Below are 22428 nucleotides of genomic sequence, written 5' to 3' on the forward strand. Positions count from 1 at the left end.
TCTGTGTATAGATCCTTCCACTCCTAACCTCACAAACTGAAATACCACCTCAACTTCTTGTCTTATAGCATTGTACCTATTTTTCCAAAACGCAACATGGGGTTGTGGATGAACAGTCAACTGACGCTCACATCAGCAAGACAATGACCGTGCTGGGAGAATAGGTGAGTGCCAGTCTCCAGAAATAGCTTTTCCAATTTTATATTTATACAGCTATTGCAAACCTCTCTTCTTCCCCCAGTGGTATGGCCCTCCCCAACAGTTAACAAAGCCTTTCTTACATCCAGATTGAATTGCTGTAATTTATTCTCCATGATGCTACCCTTGAAGGCTGCCTTAAAGCACTAGCTCCAGCAGAAAACAACAGCCCTTCATTTTACGTTCCTGACCTTGGAAAACACATTACGCTTGTTTTCATAGATTTGCACCCTTTCACAGGTGACACTCAAGCTGTTTGCATTGTCCTAGAAAGACTTATGAAATCCTGCTTGGATCTGAGATTGCCAAGAGGTTGCTTCTCCTGAAAGCTGGCATGTACGCTACCTAAGACAGTATTTTGAAGGCATAAATAGTATATTGTCTTACTCTTGACTCAGGCCGTTAATAAATAAAGAGCGCACACAATACGCATATTTACAAAATATTAAACAAAGTGGTAAGTTTAACATTTCATCTCTGTGACAAGACCTTGCTTTTTTTGACAAGTGACTACATTTTAAACATACACGAACACACGTTTTACTTAAATTGACACTGACAAGAAAAATGCTCTCTTCACCATCATGGCAAGGTGTCACTTAAAACTTTGATTGTCAAGTTCTTATAACGTGTAATTCAAAGATGTATTTCCAATGCCATGTTGCAGGATTCATAAGAATGCGTGTTCCTTGCTCAGAGAAAAAGGAACTAAACAGATCAGCTCCACTCTGGAGGCAGGTGGAAAGGAAAATAAGTAGGGTAGAGATAATAAATAATAATTTTTTTCAGGAAAGAATAGACTAAAGCAGGTATCTATAATCTCTATGGGTGAACTATTACTACGCAGAAAAAAAAATCCCAAACTGACCCTCTCCCAACAACAAAAGAAAAAGACATTGGAAACACAAAAATGTGTTTAAGGTGTTACTACTCTAGGACAGGTCATGGCTCACTAACTCCTGGGTCAAACACCCATGGCACTTGGAGTCAGTTATGAAATGAAGTCAGTGGAGTTACATCAGCAGAAACTTTAAGTCCTTTACCTTTAAGTCCTCTCCTTTAATCCTTACTATTAGCCAAGGTGGAGGCAATCATTTGCACAGCGAATTTTATGCTGTGCTAACGAAGCAAAGTGCCTCAACCTATTTATACCAGGTTATCTGTGGGTTTAAAAACAGCATCAACATATTCAGAAAATATGCACACGACATTTTCAGAGTAGTTTCTGCTAAAATGCACAATACTTGTCAGCTTCTTTTGACCACTGAAGAACTAGAACTACTATAGGAGAATGAGCTGGATTCTCCTCAACTGTTAAAAATTAGTAAATTATTTAACAAGTTCCAGTCACACTTGTAAATTTATTGAAAACATTGCAAAGGAAGTAATCTAGAAAGATTAATGGGTTGGGACTGCTTAAACTGAGGACCTAATTTTTGGTCAGTAGAGCCCTTCCAAACCTGTGCTGACATAGAGGAAAAGATCTCCACTTTCCTTTAAGATCCTCTGTTCAACCATTTGGCTTGGCATTTAAAAGTACTTCAACTTGGAGAACATTTGATTCTGGAAGCCATTTGGAGACAAAATACAGTAGTGAAAATATACTCTACAGGTAGGACTGCAGACTACTTTTCAAAGTATAGTCTGCAGTAAAGATTAATTGCATCTTAGTTGGGAGTGACAACAATATACTTTAAACTGGGAGAAATGGAGAAAAACAGTACAGGAGCAGATCTGAAACTATTTAAAGAACTTTGTTGCAGGTTTCTGAAGGTAGTTTCCAAAGTATATACTGAAAATATTTGGGGTGAAACAATGAAGAAAATTTTTATCTTCGCCAAATACAAAGTTGAAAAATAAGCCCAGTTTTTTCTCTTGGCAGGACATCCTGGATACTCTTAGGAGCAATTTTACTACAACATAAGGAAGAAAATACTTTGCCTTTTAATAGGAGTCTGAAGGTAACTTGTTTTACAGGTTTTAATAAATCTTTCTTTGCATGGCAGCATTGCTGCAAACCGGTATCTACCATCTTTGTAAGCCCAAGTAAGAATGAAATAATTGCCACACAATATCTGTGAATTTAATCAAGGTTAAATTCTCTGTGCGCTATTAGATTTAAACCAGAAATTTAAATTTATAATAAAATGGGAAATATACCTCCTGCCTAATTATTGCTGGGGCTTTTCACCAGAAGATTGTCCTTAGTTACAATAATGAGAAAGTACTTTTTAGCGGACAAAAACTTCACACCTGAGAGAAATAACGAAGGAGTCAAAGTACCAAAAAATCAATAATGTTTTATTAACATATGTTTCAGAGAAAGAATACAGAAGGAAAATCATAAATAGTTGTATCAGAATAAATAACATTCCCCCAAATATTCCCAAAGGAAATTGGTACCCAAGAACTAGGCAGCTGGAGCGGTAAGGCAATATGTGGAATGGCAGCACTGTAAGGGAATTGTCAGAAACTGGTTTCTGCCCCCAACACTGTCAGCCTTTATCTCAGTTCCAGAGAGAGAAAAGATCATGTACTTTCAGAAAGACATGTAAGCGGGGAAAAGAATTCTTTTTTAATCCCCAGATCATCTCTCAGATTTGCTCTTAAACATGGAAACAAAGAACCTGGACCACTTGCTAACAGGGTTGATGGATTCCTTCTTAATTTTCAAGCATTTAGAAATTCATTGGCTTTTCCTTTGTATTCATTTTGGCATGTGTTTATTAGCTATATTAAATTCTTAGCTTAGCGTTTCATATACAGTGTTATCTTTGGCAGAAAATGAAAGATGTATGAACAATTTAAACACTGAACAAGGATGTAAAGATGGATCGGCTCGTTACAAACTGATTTCCTCTCATCAAACTACGTGGGTGAAGGATGAAGAAACAAAATGCAAAAACATGGTAGTCAACGTGGTGACATACTAAATCATCTTCCAATCATTCTCAATAACTCTACAACTACAGCATGCTATCCTGATGGCCCCATCTGAGTTGATGATTTTTCACAATGTATTTCATGGCTTCCATCCCTACATGAGACTTTATTACTATCACATAGGAATAAAAAGCCATAAAACACTAGAGTGAATTTATCTTGATCAGATGCAATACTTATTTTCTTCACATGATTTCACCACCATTCCAAAACTAACCAATGATTTCATGCTACAGTACTAGACATTTTAAACTACATTTCAATGACAAGAAAGACACTGAAATGGTTACATCACAAATTAACAGAGCTTTAGCCTTTAAAGACATTCCTACCTAGGAGAATCAAGAAACAATCACAAGACACAACCATTTAATTCACTGATAAAAGACAGGACACCACAGAAAAATATCACTTCCACATACATCTTTCAACACATAAGGAAAGACAAAAGACACAAAAGAAACTGGTATAGATTAAAGCTATGAAAGCACCACTACCAGCATCTTTTTAAAACTATTTTCCATAGTAGCTTCCTGGCATGCATTATGAAAAAATCAGACTCCATCACTAAGACATCTTTAAGACATCTGAGCTTAATTGAAAAAACAAAGCAAAATTCCCTGCTTATGGCACTGAAACAGCTACTCTACCACACAGCTGCTAGCTAAGATGACTCACTCGGCCCTAGGACTTCTACCTTCTTGGCTATGATGAATTTACTATAGCTCCAAAGTCCATGTTTCTCCTGATGAAAGACCAAATGAGACAAATTATAATATACCCTTATTTTCTAAGCCAGACTATGATACCAAGGTCCTGGTCTGAAAACAGTTATTTATTAATGTAATTACTATTCATCTTCTTATTACTACTAATTGGCCAAGTTGAAACACAAGTCTCCAGGGTCATTGAAAAGTCAATACAATAATTTAACTGCCATTTGAAAATAATTTTTCTTGTACACTGCAAGCAAACTAAGCTGCATCAGAAATGTCTTGTTAAGCTAAAAGCCTCTGCTTTACCAAAAATATTTTACATTTTCCTAGCCATGTAACCCCACTGGCATGGTACCAATATTAATTCTGATGTACTGTTGACACTAGAACTAAAAATTAACTCAGGTTTGATTTATATACTGCTATCCTTTCTTGCCTACCAAATCCTATTTCTTGCATAATATAATGTTGATAGCATAGAAAAGAGCAAGAAATCATTAAATGAAAGGAAGTGCATAAATAAATTCAATTATCATGCATAAAACATGCAAATGATTTAAAGACTGCATATGAAACTCTAGTTTATATTCATTAATCTCAGGTTGCACTTTTGAGGGAGAAAGAAACACTAATTGGGTCCAGATTAATGCACTCCCAAACCTTCCAATTTGTTTTTAGGTGAGGGTTAAATGAGATGTATTAAAATAAACACAGCTGCTCACCTTCTCCAACCCTGTTTCATTTGTAGGTGAAAACTAAAAAGTATATAAGTAAATTGCAGACTTTACTGAAAATTTGGGCTTTTTTTGGACACCTCAGGACTGCCACTTACCCACTGCAGGTCCTTTTTTTTTTTTTTTTTTTTTTTTTTTTTTTTTTTTTTTTTTTTTTTTTTTTTTTTTTTTTTTTTTTTTTTTTTTTTTTTTTTTTTTTTTTTTGGCTACTAAAATAAATTTGTGCTGAAAACTAACCCCAAAAACAAGCTAGTGACTTGACATGGAGAACAGGGTGAGTAGTGTTTGAGCTTGCCTAAATCCTGCCCTGTTTTCCTCCCTTCCCTACCCTGAATGATGCTGCAGATAGGGCATTTTAAACTGCATGCAGTCACTTCTAAAAGGGGTTCAGTCCTTCAGTCCAAAGCTGGCACATTGCTGCCGTGTGGCTCCATTACGTGGGCAACGAGGACTCAGAAGAGGACTTGGGCGATTCGGCTTTGCTCACCCAGCTGGCAGAACCATGATACTAAGGGGGGCAAACCCCTCCATCCCACCACCACCTGCTCCATTTTTTTGCTGCCCATGGATTCTTCCCAGCCTCTGCTGAATTAGCTGGGTATACAAATAGCGGTCCCCCAGCTCCCCCTTCCCTCTCTCGCTGGAGCTGGGTGCTGGTCCCCACCGCTTGCCCTTGCTGGCTGACAGCCCCGTGAGGGGCACAGGGGGGAACCCAGGGACAAGCCACCGAGGACCCGCAATAGTGGGAGAAGGGGAAGCAGTGTTCCTGGGGCTGATCCTGCCCCAGGAGAAAGGGAAGCATGTGGGAAGGAAAATGGGTGTTTGGCCCAGAAACAAGAAACGAGAGAAAGGCCCGTTGCTTTTCCTCCGCTGGCAGAGGAAGGTTAAATAAAGCAAACAAAAAAAGGCCACCAAACTAATTTCGTACTGAAACCAATGAATTTGGATGAGAGGCCCAAAGGGGAAAGGTTAGGGTGTTATCAGTGACATAATTTCTCTTCCCTTTTGTTAAAACGATTGGAAATTAAACCCCTCCAACACCATAGGACACACTTTCTGCAGGGTGTGAAGCATTCAAAATCTTACATTTATCTGATTATTTTTTAAATGTTATCCTCTTGAACTACAGACATTACACCATGAAAGCACAAAAACACATACATGTAGACTCAAACATATATTCACATACATGGTTTCAGACATAGACTCGCTTCTGCTGACAGCCTGACTCCGAGTGCTTTTTATTAGAATTAATTTCTGCGTGTTTGCAGATGCTAAATTAGTTGCAATAAATAACAACAATAAGGCTGAAATATGTCAACATCTTGACAAATATTCGGAGAGCCATTTAGTTAGGAAATATGCTTATGATATTCATTGCTCCTAAAAGAGAAAATGATTATACAGTAACTAAACCCTAAGTAAGAGCTAAAGATATTCACCTCATGAAGCCATTTCTCAACTAGCCCCTTGGCACTTGCTGGAATTATTCGCAGCACGAGCTCTACTTTTTCATTTTCTGCTGACTCCATGTGGGTAATTTCTTTCTCGTGATTAAAAGTGAGCTTGGCAATTCCTTCAAAGCATTTCCTTAGGTGTGGTTGGACATGGAATGGATCCTTTGTCTCAAAAAGGATTCCTAAGAGATCATTGCTGCATGGAGAGAAAAAACCTGAAAAACGATAAAAAATGAACTTTAGAGGTATTTATAGAAACATATTTTACACCAACACCGACAGCAGACAGATGAAATGGACTGTTTACCTTGGAAAGAATAGTCTTTTCTTTGCCAAATAATCATTCAAGGCCTTCCTGAATGTCATCCAAAAGCGATTCTGCCTCCTTCAACTTATCCAGCATCTGGGGCTGCGAGATAACCCTCGTGGCATTGGTCTCCTTCACTGACTCCTTCGTTATTAGCCTCCTGGTGGGTGAGATAGAACACAGTGAATGTAATAACCATACTTCACACAACAGGCTCTCTCTCTCTTTTAAATTGAAAATCCCCTTATTACAAAACAAGGGGTGTTCTTTTTCTTCTACCTTTAAGTAGGACTGCCACATTCATTGCTTTTTACAAAAACGCAGCTGCTTTTTAAGCTACAGATAAATAGAATCTGCTAGGCGGTAATTCTGCTCAGTCTGAATGCATTATTTTCTAAGTCACTTTGGCGAGGGACTTTTTATCATAAACTGGAATGAACAAGGAAAGTCCTTTTCTCAACTAATTATGACTACGCTTTGCTCTATACTATTAACTTACAATGCCAGACTGATCAGCTTTTTTTTTTGCTTTTTTTTTTTTCTTCAGCCGGTTCAATAAATTAACGTGCTTTTTCTGGGAAATTAGAGAGCTAATTATTAAGACTTTCTAGACTAATGATGAAAATACAAATAACACAGAACAATACAGAATGGTGTATCAATAACAGTCACACAGTCCCTTTGATGTGCACAATGCAATCTCCCATTTTAACACCACTGATGCATGGATGGGAGTTCCTTTGACTCAAATTGCAGATTTTTTTTCTCATAAAGATTTCTTAAATGGGATATTTTCTAAGAACTGAGGAAAAAGAACAAAGCTGGAACACCATTTTTCATATACCTATCCCTGGTACCCATTTTGTTTTCTTATTGTTGAACTTTCAGTTTATAATCATCAGAAATGACAGAATAGAAGGCAAAAATATAAAGACATTAAACCAGACAAACACCAGGACTTCTATTGTTACTTTTGCCACTGTAAGACATAATGTATGTAATATAGTTCTGAGGTGTCAGGACCTTCAGTGATCCAGAACACATGGCTTTGACAAAGGAAGAGACACTCAACTACATTCCAAGTGGAAAACAACAACACATTTAGCTCAGCTGCTGTCCATAGCTCATAACTACTGGTATACAAACCAATGAAATGTAAACATTTAGATACCGCCACATAGTTCCTTTTATGCAACATATACTGTGATGAACTGAATTTAAATAAATAAATAAATAGATAGATTTTTAAAAAGCCTTTCTCCTTATTAAAATTCACTTTCAATACTTACAAGTTTAAAACCATCAGCATGGTAGAAAGACCTGGCTCAGTGAAAGAAAACTCACACTGCCACCATCTTCATACCCTACTTGCATTCAAACTAATCCCATCCCTATGTATTTCTCCCTGAAATATTACGAGGGGGGTATTTATCATACAATTTTCAAGCACCTACTGTAAGAAGATATATACGTACAGCCAACAACAGTGTCATTGCTCTGAGATGCTAAAACTTGCTACTTCCACGAGGCATTTGTCAGTCCTCTGACACGCTTGGCAAAGTACGGACCCTTTTGCGTTGTTTGTCTCCCTATCTGGAGATCAACCTGGATGCTGGAGTGCCAGGAGAAGCCTAATTCAGGTAAAATTAAGAACAGCAAAACTCTTCTACTAGGAAATAACTCTACATGTATCAGTGGAATTTCCAAGATGTGACAATAAATGAACACATCCACACAAATATTCATTTAACTGACTACACTTTATTTTAGTACCAAGCTGTGTGTTTGTGTATACTCAAAATACATCCTTTCATATTATCTCTGAAACAGGGACACTATCGAGCATACTGCCAATTTAGGTATGTTATCTTTCGTACTAAAATAATAAAGGAATTTTGAAAGGTTTATTCCTGCTTGCTTAAAAAAAAATGTATCTGGACCTGTCCATTTAGCAACACGTCTCTTCATGATGTGACAGTAAGGACCCTAAAGAAATAACTGTGAATGCGAGAAGGCTTGCCAATGTGGGGCACTGTTTTCCCTAAATTAATTTCAGAATTAAAGATATTCTTAACAGTTCTGTGGCGAACTTCTGGGCATATGCCTGGCCTTCAGCTTATTGAGTATCGCACTTTTAACATTGCTAGTATCAATGGTGCACAATACATTTTGATTAAAAATGAACCTATTTTATTTCAGCTGAATCAATTAAAGACAATGAAATAGTCAGATGGCACCCTGTGCTCATCCTCTGCTGAGCACTAACCAACAGCTTTTCACAGAACCCGGGGTTATGGTGCAAAATGATTAAGTGACTCAACAAACATTACAGCCCTCCTAGAGGCCCATTTACATACAGGGACAAGTTCTATAAACTCCCAGTTGTGTACTTTACCCATCTGACCATGTTTCTCTACCCTTCAGAAGGCAGAATCAAAGCAAAGATGAATTCAGGAAAAACTAAAAAAACCCCACCCCATATCTTTACCATTTTTGTAGCTACTGCTTTGCCTCGAAACTATATGTAAAGTTAGCTGCATATGTCTCCAATATATTTCTTGCATGATTAAAAGTAAGTGTTTTACAGGTGCTTTTTGATATGCGGGCACTTTCAAATATTCTACAGGTCATTCAATAGCACATCAGATATAACTAAACACAGACTTAATACTCTGGGGAAGCAACAGCAGCAAAGGCCAATTTTTATGACTTCCCCCTGACTGAAATGAAACGAATCTCTAGGTCCTAACCATATGGGGAGTAAGTTAACAGCCAAGAGCTTACCATTTCTTATTGACAGCTCTCCTCGTGCTGTCCTGGAGTTACTTGTGAACCAGAACTTGAGGTCACTATTCCATAATAACCTGCGTAAGTCACAAAAATGAAACCAGATATCTGAGTTGAAAAGAAAGCATTTTCTCCCAGATACAAAAATATTTGACATCAAAAAAATCTAATCAATATTTTGCTAAAAATGTTCTTTACCTGTTTCCAGTTTTACCTCATGGGGCGCAATGAGAAAAAAGCCATGCACAAATGCCTGTTTGCCTTTCTCACTTGAATGATTCACTGACTTACTTGGAGGCTGTGTCTCTATTCTTTCTAAGCTGACATCATAAAAACTAAACAGCAATCAATTTAAGACAATGAACTTTAAACTTTATTTTCCCCCTCGGTATTCTGAAGTGGCACTGCTAAGTTGGAAAAGTTTTAAATAATGAAAGTCACTGAAGCCTAAATCACATACAATGGTGAAAGCTGAGATGTGAGATGGAGATGAAATCTAAAAGCTAATTAAATTCAACAAGAGCCTCTCAAAGGCAACATACCAGCTTAGCCTCCCATGCTAATATTTCGTTTTGAAGGGTGCAGTAAATGGAGGGCCTTTCATGGCTGCAGATTTCACAATGTGATCCACCAGCTAAACCTGAGAGGGGAGAGAAAAAAAAAAAAAAAAGATTAGATGCATGGATTACTGTACTGAATAGATGCCAAGGCCCAGATAAAAAGAATAGATAAGTTAGGGCTTCTGAGGAGCTAAATTTGAAGCCAACCAGCAAAACGGATTGAACCTTATTACCTCTAGTCACTGAGAAATTCCCTAGACAGTTGGATGTAATTTGAAAAGGTCAGAAAAAATTTCCTTCACAGTATTATTGCTTCATGGTTTAAGGGTGTACATTTGTGAGATGCCAGCTCTAATCATTTTTATTGACTTGCTCTAGAGAGACAGACAGATGCACAGGGAAGCAAGACAGATGGATAAGACATATCCTACCTTTGTTTCCAGTTCTAAACCATGTCACAGTATTAGGTATGTTTTAATGTTAATCATTTCAGTTTATCCTTTGCCATCTCTGAGAAGAATGTGCCTTGTTTCTCTAAGTCAGCCATAGAAGGGGGAAAAAACCCTGCACATATCATTGGAAACTTGCTACAATTTTTCATATTTGATCTGAGTGTTCATTGAATTCCACGTGAATCTGAAATATATAGCTGAAATTCAGTAAGTGTAATGGGATTTTCTAGACAATTTTAGGTATGCTCAGTTGATTTTTCTTTTCACCTAAAGGGGAGCAGTTCTCACTGAACAGATTATAAAAATGACCTTCAACACGCTGACAGGACAAACTTTGCTATCAATGTAGATGTCCTGGAAAAAACAAACAACAAAAAAAACCCCAAACCCAACGCAACCCAAAACAAACAAAAAGAAACCCAACCAAAACTCAAACCCATCCTAATTAAAAGCATTTAATTCTTTGACTTAGCATACACAAATGCTTGTAATCAAATATGAACATTTGCTAACATTACATTTACTGTCAGGCAATTCAAATCAAAGGAGATTTAACAACACAAAAGGAGAATTATCCATCCCAACCCCTGGAAAAGTTTAATTAACATTAGATTTTCTTTTGCTCAGAAGACATTTGTCTTCCATTCATAATACAAACATTGGTGTTCACTGTATCCTGGCTCTGAATGCACTGCAGAGGCAATTTTAATGGCCATTAAAGTACGGCTCTGTGAGTTCCTCTACTGTATTATGTTTATGGAGCCTGCCTGAAAGCTGACTAAAACTGTTTCCACACGGATAAGAAAGCCATTTCCATATGGTCATGTTCCCTCCCCTCAAGCCCTGTACATTCAGAGAGTAACAAGAAATTGCAGCAGAAGAGCTGCATATATATTCACTGCTCCAGAACTTTATAGCTCTGAAAGGAAATCAGAAAGGCTTAGCTGCAGTGAGGAACAAAAAGCGTGGGGAATTGTTCAGCTAATGGAAGCTGATACTTTAAATTGAAATGGGAACATTCCCCAAAAGAAAAGATACATGGACCATTTAAACATAACACTTTCTGCAACAATTTAGGAAGCTTTTGAAAGAAGACATGCACACCTGCATATAGGGAAAGGGGGCTGGGGAGAGGTAATCACGTTACATCTATAACAATTGATTTAGGCTCTACTACTCTTTTTTTTTAAATCAGACTGACTCCCACTGTCAGATTCAAGATGATGCTGAAAAATAATAGGAATTTAGTTTTTTAAGATCACAGATGTGTAACTACAGAGGAACCCTCCAGTTTCTGTGGGAACTTGACAACATTTTGATTTTTATTCCTCTAACTTTTTTCCAACAGGAGTGATAGAGAAATTAAGTTCTCGCATCCACCTGATCTAAGCTCAAAGATGAACTCATGAACACTACGTATCTTTTTGCAGAAAAAAACCCTTATTCATCATGAAAATGGGGAACGTTCAAGACACAACCATTTCATGTCAGAGACTTGATTTTCTGAAGAATATTCCTCCAACATATTTTAATGCCACTTACAACACAGTAGCATGATGCCGCCTCATTCCATTTTGGCAAGACGCTCACTTCTTTTCTTCCCTTTCTTTTTCTTTTTTTTTTCTCCTGTCTCCTCAAGAGCAGCACGTGTTAACAGACAAGTAACTGAAATCCTGATTCATCGTACCAGATGTAGAAGGGAAGGATAGCAAGAGCGACAGCACTTCTTTTGCCCTGTTAAGATAGTCCACTGTCTGGAGGGCCCAAGTAACACCAGTAAGGACACATTGGCTTGGCTTTAGATTCAACAGCTCTAGTTCCCGTGGGAAAAGGGATTCTGCTTTTTGGTGGTTTTGTCCTCCCCTTGCTGATCACTTCTTAACAGTGGCACGGGACATTTTAACTAGCTTCTTGGAAGTGATGCTGCATGATCTTGCATATTGTTGCCCCTCTCGAGTCAGCCAGGATTCAAAGATCATTTAAAGAATGGAGAGAGTGTCTTTAAGATTTTCAGTATGACATGCTTCTCGCTCTGTCTGGGCCAACAAACATTTGGGAGAAACTGTGACTTTGATGAGACAACCAGCTCATGATGCTCTATCCAGAGAGAGCCAAGCTGATCCTGTCTAACCCTCACACATTGACGACAACAGCCTTCCCCTTTTCATAAGACTGTTTGCCTCCCACCTGTGGCTTTTATTTGCCATGCTGATGGTAAAATTACACAAAATTCAAATTATTGCTAACTCTTACTGTAACAATAAGGTTAGTTAACCACTGAAACAGATTGCTCAGAAAGGTGAGAATTTTTCAGTTACTTCTAACCACGGTCTATTTTTAAACAATATTCTCACAGTTCCACCACAAGTTGTTTGGTTAGGTGCAGAAATCACACTTTTCTCCTTTCAGCCTTTAAATCTATAGGGCTGTGACCCAAGTGGAATGCCTGTTAGCATAACAGGATTGCACCACGGCAGTGATATGGTAGGGTTTCTTTCTTTTTGTCTTTCTGTGTGTGACCAAGAGACTGTGACTTTTATAAATATTAAATTTGAAAATAAAGATCCCACAGTCCTGTGACCTAACAATGACAGAAATTGTAGATGCCTTTGTCTGGTGAACACTGGATTACTGGAACCTGGCCAGCACGTGATTTTAACTGTAGCCAATCAAAAAATGGCAATCCACACAATAAATTGTATTTTCTATTGGGAGCACGTACCCCTGTGAGCTGCAGGGCAGGTATTCCCTGTCCATTTTTCATTAGCTGACTTGAATGCAACATCCCCTTTGTTTCAGATGCAAATCCCCTCCTCCCCACACATCTGATAGCAAAGTGAAATGCCCTGACCAACAGCCAGAGTCCTCACAGGACTTGAGGGAGAGCTGGATTATCCTTGTTTTAGTAAGTCTAGAGGTTGCCCACGCACTCTTCACTTTTGTCCTGATCAGTAGAGATGCCCAAGCTGTACCTCTCTTCTTAAAAGAAAAACAATAAGCTGGCTACAGAGCATGTCCCAGACACAATCCTTGTTTTAAATGAGCTCCAGTGTCACTTCAACCTGCAGCAAGCCATGTTGCTCACCTATATAGCGCACACAAAAGAATTAGGAAACTATTTTACACATAAGGAGGAAAAGCTTGAAAGATGGATATGAGTATCATTATTAAGATTAACTCCAATAAGCGGAGTTAGCTGGTAGCTACCAGTTTTATTACTTCCAAGAAGTCCAACAGGTCTTCTCCTTTCTGAATGGACTCACTAGTGGAAAAGGCTGATGACTACTTTTTTTTTTTTTTTAAGCTCAGTACAGAAAGGTTCTCAATGAAAGCACAGAAAATATTCCAGCTTCTTACTTCATATGGGGGCAGCTAAACCAGTTTTGCATTCTTCAGAATATGTCTGAATATCAATGATCTTAAAGGTCTTTTCCAAACTAAATGATTCTATGATTCTATGCCAGTTAAACATTTACTATTTTCTCTGTCTTAAAAGCCACTCTGTGATGTGTGTAATTTAAAACTTTCATTTTTTTTATATACAGAAGAATTAAAGCACTCTCAAAAAAGGCTGTAGTACATTTACTAGATGTAATGTTTGTGTCTTAAATGCCAACTCATTCTTAAAATAAATTAGACCTTCTTGTAGACATAAGGAAAAAAAACCCTAACTTGTGGATTTACTATGCTTAAAAGTCCATCTTGCCAAATTCTCTCATGTGAACACTGATTCAGCTCCCAGCTCTAATATCGTTAAAATTAACTTCCAACAAATTAGGTTTGGGAACAATGAAATGCAATTATACTGTATGTACTGCAGCAGAAACAGATAACATTTTATGCATGTTTAGTGGGAAGAAAGAGAAATTTTTTTCTTGTTATTAAAGTCACTAATGAGGGGTTCTTTAAAATATATATACAGGTACAGGAAGAATTTATAACCAAGTTTATCTCTCAGCATTTTAGCTAACAATTCAGTGTTGGTTGATCACATGGAGAATGCAAACCTAAATATTTGCATCGTGAACAGCTGCTAAACCATGAATTTTTCTGTCTTTCCAATCAGCAGTCGCTGTAAAAGCATTCTCTGAAACACAGTCCTTAATGATTTGGGCATTACGCTTCAAACTTAAAGCCTTTAATCTATTTTTCAAGAGTAATATTCAAATCAACAGCCAGAAAGAATCTTTCTTCAGTGTGTTGTTGAACCCTCTCCTAGATGTACACACTATAAATAATTATTTAACAAAAATGAATCTCGATTTTTGTACATTTGGATTTTGTTATTAGAATTGATTTTGGAACACAGACCATACAGGTGAGTAAACGTCTTGGCTGCCCTACAAAAGTATAATGGAGATGCAGCCAAGGTTCTCCTCATGCTGTTTGTCATCTCATCACACAGAATCACAGAATGGCAAGGGTTGGAAGGGACCTCACGAGATCATCCAGTCCAACCCTCCTGCTAAAGCAGGTTCACCTAGAATGGGTTGCACAGGACATCATCCAGGCGGGCTTTGAATATCTCAAGTGATGTAAAGTTTATATAATGCAACACAGACACCACAGGTTTCTTTTTCAAATTTTGTATTGCTAAAAGACATGTGACTTTTTTTAGGCCTCAGACTTCCCTCTGCGTGATGTTCACTCTCTGTGGGTTCTACTCCAAAAATTTAACTCTAAAATAATTTAAACCTAGTAGCCATGGTAAGAAAACCTCTTTTTAAGGCAAGGCTTTCTTTAATGTCTACTGTTAATTTAGGAGTTTGAACATATCTTTAACACAGATTCAGTGAAGAGTTTTTGGCTTCCAAAGCTAAACAACAGTAATATGCACTTTCTTTTTGTTGGATTCCCTGTTTTGTCAAGTGAAACTAACCTTTCAATTATATGTGTATATAAATACATATACATGTAAAAATAAGTAATATTTATATTACAAATAAGGCCAAGAGTGAATGGTCAGGACCAAGGAGTTACTGTACATTGTACTGTAGAAGCAACAGTGGATATTCCTGTTGCCCTGAGGAGCCTTCCATTAAGTTAAAAACTGTGGTGTTGATTATTTTTTAGCGGTGTGTAATAGTCTTGTGACATTTCACTATTTGTTCACCTACAGTACATGTGCCATTGACAAACAAGCACAACACTTAAAATGGCACTGGTGATATTTATGCCTCTCCTCCATGACGTGCTATCTGCATGAATGCATTATTATTTTTTGTTATTTGTATCACAGGAGTGCCTGGAGCCTCTGGCTGAGAGCACCACATTGCAGCGCAGACTAGGACCCACCACGTTCTTCACTTTGCTCTCTCAGAGGCCTTACAGCTAATGCAGATGAAACAGAAGTTGGAAATGAGAGAGAAACAGTGACTTGCCTAAAAACTTCCTTTTATCCCTCCTCCACACATGCATGGACACACACTTTTTTTAAAGAGACGAAAGAGAGATTACAGAGAAATTAATTGTACAAGGAAGGAACCAAAACTACAGTGAGGAAATGGGGAAAATTAAGATGATGCATAACATTTTATAACACACTGGCACCGTTGAAGGCAGACTCAAGTTGCATAGGTACAAAGGGAAAAGGACAATCGTGGCAAAACCATATGAAAGTTATACAATCCCACTGTAAAAAGGGCTAGGTAATGATGATATCAAGATTTTATTTTACACATCTAAGAGCTTATGTGCTTGGAAGGAAATATTTTGTTCCACCGGGAATATGGTTGAGCCATCTTCCTTCTTTCTGAAAGTACAATTTCCATTCTCATACCCAGAGAGAAAATTAACATAAAAATAGTGTCTGATTTAAACATGGTCTGATACTACTCTGGAGACTAATAAGCATACAGAAAATTTGTATGTAAGGGGAAAATAACCTTTTTTGAAGGATATTTGCAAAAAGACACTGATAATTGTTAGAAAATGCTCCAAATTTTGGAATGGTGTTCACCCAAAATGGAAAGGGCAAGAAAAAGGAGAGGTGGTGAGAGGTTTTATAAATTTCCTGTTTGCAGCCATTTTGATGGGCTATGCATTTGTACATTTATACACATATGACTTGCTATACAATACACACTTGCTATACAATGCAAAACACAACTTTTCAGACAGGTTTTTTCACTAGTCTAAATGCACTTAGGTATATATTTATCCTGTTATGCAATTTTCCTTCTGAACGTTTGTAGGCTAGGAAAAGCCATTATTCAGAAATCATGTATCTTATAGTAGATATTCACCCAAATGACATGCCCTACATTTATGGGAACATAAAAATGCCACACACAATTTGGTTCATAACTACCGCAGAGGCATCAGTCAGCATGTATATACACACTTTGGAGAGAATCAAACTAAATGCAAACATGCAAACAGCTTATTCTACTTCTCAGTTTGTGCAGATGACAATTGACACCTACAATAGTCCATTAATAGACATTCTAACATAAGAAAACTTACTGTCTCATGTTAGACTCTTAGAAAAAAATCATTCACCATTGGTGATAGTACTTCTAGCTGTCTACAGTAGCCTACTAGATTAACACACTTTGCCTATCAAAGGTAAAAGATCTTTTTTTCAGGTACATAGCATCACCCCTATGCTATTAGAAAGAAAGAACAACTGTAATAAAGCAACACCAGTCAAAAACTCATGGCCAGCCTAGAGATCTTGAAGTAGAAGGGAAATATGATCAACAGGAGAAATCAAAATTACCCAAATTGTGTACCAGCCATAAGGAGAAAGGGACAGAGAGGAAAGAGGATCAGGGTGAATGATGAGGTAGGATATAGTCACGGTACAGAAACAGAAATCAGAGTGAAAGTGAAAACAGCAACTGGCCTATAAGAGAAAAGGAGCCTGGAGAAGGAGACACACAGAGCCTGGAATAGACTAGAGGACTTCACTTCTGACACAGTCCTGAAGGATGAGTTTTTAAACAGGGACCCTCCACACCAATAGATACTAGGAGCTGGAAAATGAATATAAAGTACATGTTATATATGCTCCTTCTATTTTTCAGGAGTGTTAATTGCATAATGTTATACAGTTAACTTCAAAAATAGAAAACATTTAATTGATTTAAATTGTATAGATTCACTGGAAAATAAACATTAATTTAGTTTAGCAACAAGAAATTGTGCAATAGATGTAGACTAAAACTGACTTGAAATTCCAAGCAAGTAACTGAACTGTAAGTGCTTTCCTATAAGTGTATTGTAAGATCTTTCTGTAAACTTACAACAAAAAGACAACTTCAGAACACAAGCAGAGATCAGATCTCGAAAATCCAACATATTAAACTAGGATAGATATGACAGATGTCAAATATTATTTAAAAAAGCAGAAGATGCTTTTCAACTTGCAGTCTATAAAGAGATTCCCCAATAGCATGCTCCTTGTTTTGGAACTACCTTGGCAAGTCAAAGGGGTAACCAACAGAGCTAATATTGACACACAAATTGCTTTGAAGACCAGAAACATTTCAAGTAAGTTCACAACAGCAGAAACCTTGAATCCAGTGGAAATATCAGGACAGAGGGGTTGAATACGTATGGTCACCCAACTCGTTCACAGAGAAGTAACCAACACAACACAGTGCCTCATCTTTCCTTCCAAGTCAACTCTCTATGAAAAGAATTACAATGATGCAGACTCTATGTGGCAAAAGAAAAGACCGTAAGCATTTAAGGAGGAATTAAGAGAGACTTTCTGCATTAGCAACAGGGTTGTCTTTCTGCTATGGAAGAATAAAATGAAATTTAACATGAATGGTTGAGTAAGGAGCAAAAAAAAAAAAAAAAAGATGAGTTGAAAACAAGGATTCATCTAAGCAGTTCAGAAACAATTTCTCTTCTTAGATGTGCTTTCCCCTAACCAGAGCTGTAACATCACTATACATGTGGGGATGAAAGCCCTGCAAAGCTAGTGCTGAGTGAGGAGGGGCTAGAATCTCCTTTTCTTTCCTTCCTTCTTGGTTCAAATCTGCAGTTTGTGTTAGGTACACTTCATCAGAACCAAATCTCCTGTATACTTAGGGTGTTTCTATTACAGTGCTTACATCCATAGTTTTCACGTCTTCTGTGTTAAAGCACTTCAGTTGAATAGACCAAAATTGATCTATTGTCCATAGGAATTTGATGACCACTCACTTTTATTGATGAAGTTTCAGTTGAATAGACCAAAATTGATCTATTTGGATCATTTGGAATTTGATGACCACTCACTTTTATTGATGAAGATTCATTTTGAGAAATAATAACAAAACAGGGAATTAGACATCATACTATTTTATTTTTTCCTGCATGATTTTTTGTGTCCTTCTTATTTGAGGGTTGGCTGCACATCTCATAAGACACTGGCTAATTTTGGAATTAGAGTGTAAAGCCTAAAGAGAGAGATAATACAATCTTACTAACGTTATTTGATCTCTTTACTAAGCAATCTTGTGCATAAATTGTAGAATACATAGTTTGGACACAGCAGGTGACAGCTGTTGGGTGTCAGAAGATACCAAACACACCTTTAGTTTGTTGGATGGAAACAAGAACCCATCATAATGCCAAGCTGACTTTTGCAGCTGTATCATGTAGATGCCCTGAGTAGCAGCTGATCAACCAACTGAATTAAAGGTTACAGAGAGGTAGAAATATCATTAATATCATTTAGGTTCTGTATGTTCTCAGAAATCGTTCATCTGCTATTGCTGCCACTAAGATCCTGGCCTGAACTCCTACTCTGAAGGCTAAAAGCAAATACCGCAAACTCCTTTCTCACTGGTTTTGCTCTCAAATGATGGTTGAGTAAAGGTCAAAGTTTGGAGAGATTTTCTGCATCAAGTGCTGGCTGTCTTGAGACCTTTATGTGGAAGTTGCTACCTTATTTTCTTTGAAAAAGGGCCGTGGTAGATTCTTTTAAACAATGGATTAATCTGTTCTTCCTTTAATCTACCAGTCTACTTGAAGATCATCACCTGCCCGGAAGAGCTTGTCTCCAAATCATTTATTCCAATATTTCACTAGTGAAAGCAATCATTGGATGCAATTTTTCATTACTTTTTCAAGCTCCATCTTAAAACTAGTTTGGATTTCTGTGTCTGCTTATTTCCCTTTCTGTGCTCCAGAAGGTGATGCTTCTCTTTCTCATTTAGTCTTTTAGCTACACCTTGCATAAGGAAGTCAAGCTCTATTGAGGGTGGTGGAGCACTTCTCATTAAATGGTCTAGTATAACATTTTATGACTCAGAACTCCTGATAAATACGATTTATTTGGGATAAAAGCTCTTTACTAGGTCAGATGTCTGGACTGAAAAGACAGTTCATTAGAGAGGATCACTCATATTTTGCAACTGTAATAGGAATGAAGTGATTCTTTTATCATAGTGGTCCAAACCTGACTCACACCACTACCGTTCTCCTCTTTAGCCCGAGTTAATTGCCAGCTGAACAATGCAGGTATCTGTGGCTGATTTATTTAGGAATATGTTCCGTCTGAAAAGCCTACACCAATGAAGTACAAGAGGGCACGACTAAAGGATTCAGGTATAAAGCTTAGGAGCTTAGATAATGGCTTGTAGAAAATATGATCAGCTCTACATGTCAACTTATACAAAGCCAGAACTATTGAACTTCTTGAAAAAGGAGTATTGTGTTCCCAAAAACTAACCAAACCGAATTCCATTCACCATAACTGTGGCATAACAGAGTCAAAAGAGCTTCCCCATTGTAACACACAAACACAGAAGAAAAGATTCTGACCAATTTATGTCAAAACATTGGACACTTTTTATAACTATAAACACAGCTACCTACATTGAATTAGGACCATTACAGCTATCTTGAGAACACTTATGCAAGAATTGTCCAAATATGAAAAATAGAATATTACAACTGTAACTATTATTCTTGTACAAATAGTTAGGCACAGTACTTATAATCCTTGCTTTGCATTTTGACAAGACATTGTGGGAAAAGCTTCTGATGGAATTACTGAGTTTCACATGGGAGCTGACCTCTGAATATTTAAGCTCTGAAGCAAAAGTAAGAATAAATGGATTGAAGACTGGGCCTATGTGGTACAGATACTGGTCTATATTAAGAACACTTAAGTCAATGTATATGCACTAGATGTTCTTTCATACTACTTCCAAACTTATTTACAGTTTTGCATCCAACAGAACTATTAAGAGGGATTAAGAGCATTATCTGAATACCTAAATCTGTACTGATCTAAATAAAATTGAGAAAATAATTTGTATTTATATTTCAAAACACAGATTAATGTAATTTAAAGCCTTTCTACAACAATTTGAAATATGATGCCCAATCCTCCTCTTTATATAAAAGACTCACATATTTTTGATTCTGTTGCAAAACGAAAAATCTGTTGTTGCAAAAGATCTTTCTGTACTGAGATCTGTTTAACCTTTCTGTTATTTGGTTCTATTACACTTACTATCTAAGCTTTATTAAATTTGCAAAATAGTTTGTTTATCTTCATTCTGGGAAAGTAGGTGGCTATAATTTGCAAATATGTCTGTCAAAAATAGACCAGTTAGATGTTCTTGGCTGGCACGTTGTCAAGGCACACAATGAGTTCCTCCCTCCTCTCTCTCACACACTTCTTTCTCTCTCACATACACACACTCAAAAATGTCTCCAATAGAGTAAAATATTCACATTAATACTGGAAGCAATGGTGAAGAACCCCGGCCGACATCCCATCTGTTCCCATGAATTAGATTTAGAAATCATATGTAATATAGACATTTCTGTCTGAATATCATAAAGCCCTGACACATTCAGGCTTTCATTAAAAAGCTCTGAGATGTGACTTGAATAACAATCTGTCTTAGCTAATTAGTATTTTCAGTTTAGCATATTCACTTTCAGACGTATTGCTGTTTGCACATGGTAATTTAGGTAAACAGAGCCCATCCACAGCTGCATCAATTAACACTGCTAATCAAAACTGAATTCAGGTAATTAGGCACATTTATGCAAAAAGTGTGTAATTTGTGGGGAAAGCTAGATTCTTCAGTAATATTCCAATAAGTAGGAGTCTCTTTTTGCAAATAAGACAAGGAAATAATGGTAAATCAGCTCTAACATATACGTGATGCATACTCAGTGACAAATACCTAAATTAAATCTCACTAATTGGTCTGTATTTTCAGAAATTGGACTATATTTTTTCATATAAATGTTTTCCTCAGTGTTTCTATATGGAAAAGTGGATTCATTTCTGACTAAAGGTTTAGTGATTATGCAAACAGGACTTTAAAAGTTAATGTTTCCTCAAGCAGTTTTTGAACTGTTGAACATAATGGTCCAACTTGTTCTCATTTCCAGTCAGGCAGTTTTTAATGAAAATGCCCTCACTTTATTTTCAACTTAATTTATTCAAAGGAGGCATATTTTAGTTTACTTTAAAGAAAAGCTTCTAGAAATTTCTCCCACCACTCATTTCAAGAATGTGAAGTAGTAAATACTTCAAAAACATTCTGCCTTGACCGACGAAGTTTTACCAGAACTACAAGTTTCACATTCTTTCCTTCCCTTCCCATCACCCCCAAACCAGAATTTGAAACCCTCCAAAAACTACACAAAACATTAAAGCAGAGTAAGAAACTGTATATTCATAACAGAATTTTCGTTTCTATTGAAATGGAAAGAAATGTTCATTGTAACATTAGACTCCAAGAGTTTTCATATGCAGCTATTCAAGTTATTCAAATTCAGTTCTGTTATGCACTCTTTCAGAAAACTACATGAGTCTGATGGACAAAAAAATGCAATTATCAACTTCTAGCTAATCTTCCATAAATTATAAGACTGACAAAAAAAAAAAAAAGCCTAGGCAATTACTGATTTTTAACAGAAGCCTAAAATGAATCTACCATTTTTGCCTAATTCCAGCTCATATATTCTTCCCAAAACAAATAAATAAGACAAAATAATTTTACTTCCAAACTCGTATAATACGTTTACTCAGACTAGTTCAGCATGCATCTTCTGCCCTCATTTCAGGGTAACTTCTGGGGAAGGATATACAACATTTTCATCATGTGTAGATTTGCAACACAGAATATGTAGCTTTTGCTAAAAACCTCAGTGCAAAGAAAAAGAATTCTTTACAACTTTAAGGTCTAACCTTATATAGCTATTGAAATCACAGTGTGCTTTGCAATCATATGCAGTACAATGCATGCATCACTATTCAGAAAGTTTTCTCTGTATAGGAAAGTATGATTTGTTCTATTATGAAAAA

This window comes from Egretta garzetta, unplaced genomic scaffold (genome assembly GCF_000687185.1).
Source record: "Egretta garzetta isolate BGI_Z169 unplaced genomic scaffold, ASM68718v1 scaffold38, whole genome shotgun sequence".
NCBI lineage: Eukaryota > Metazoa > Chordata > Aves > Pelecaniformes > Ardeidae > Egretta > Egretta garzetta.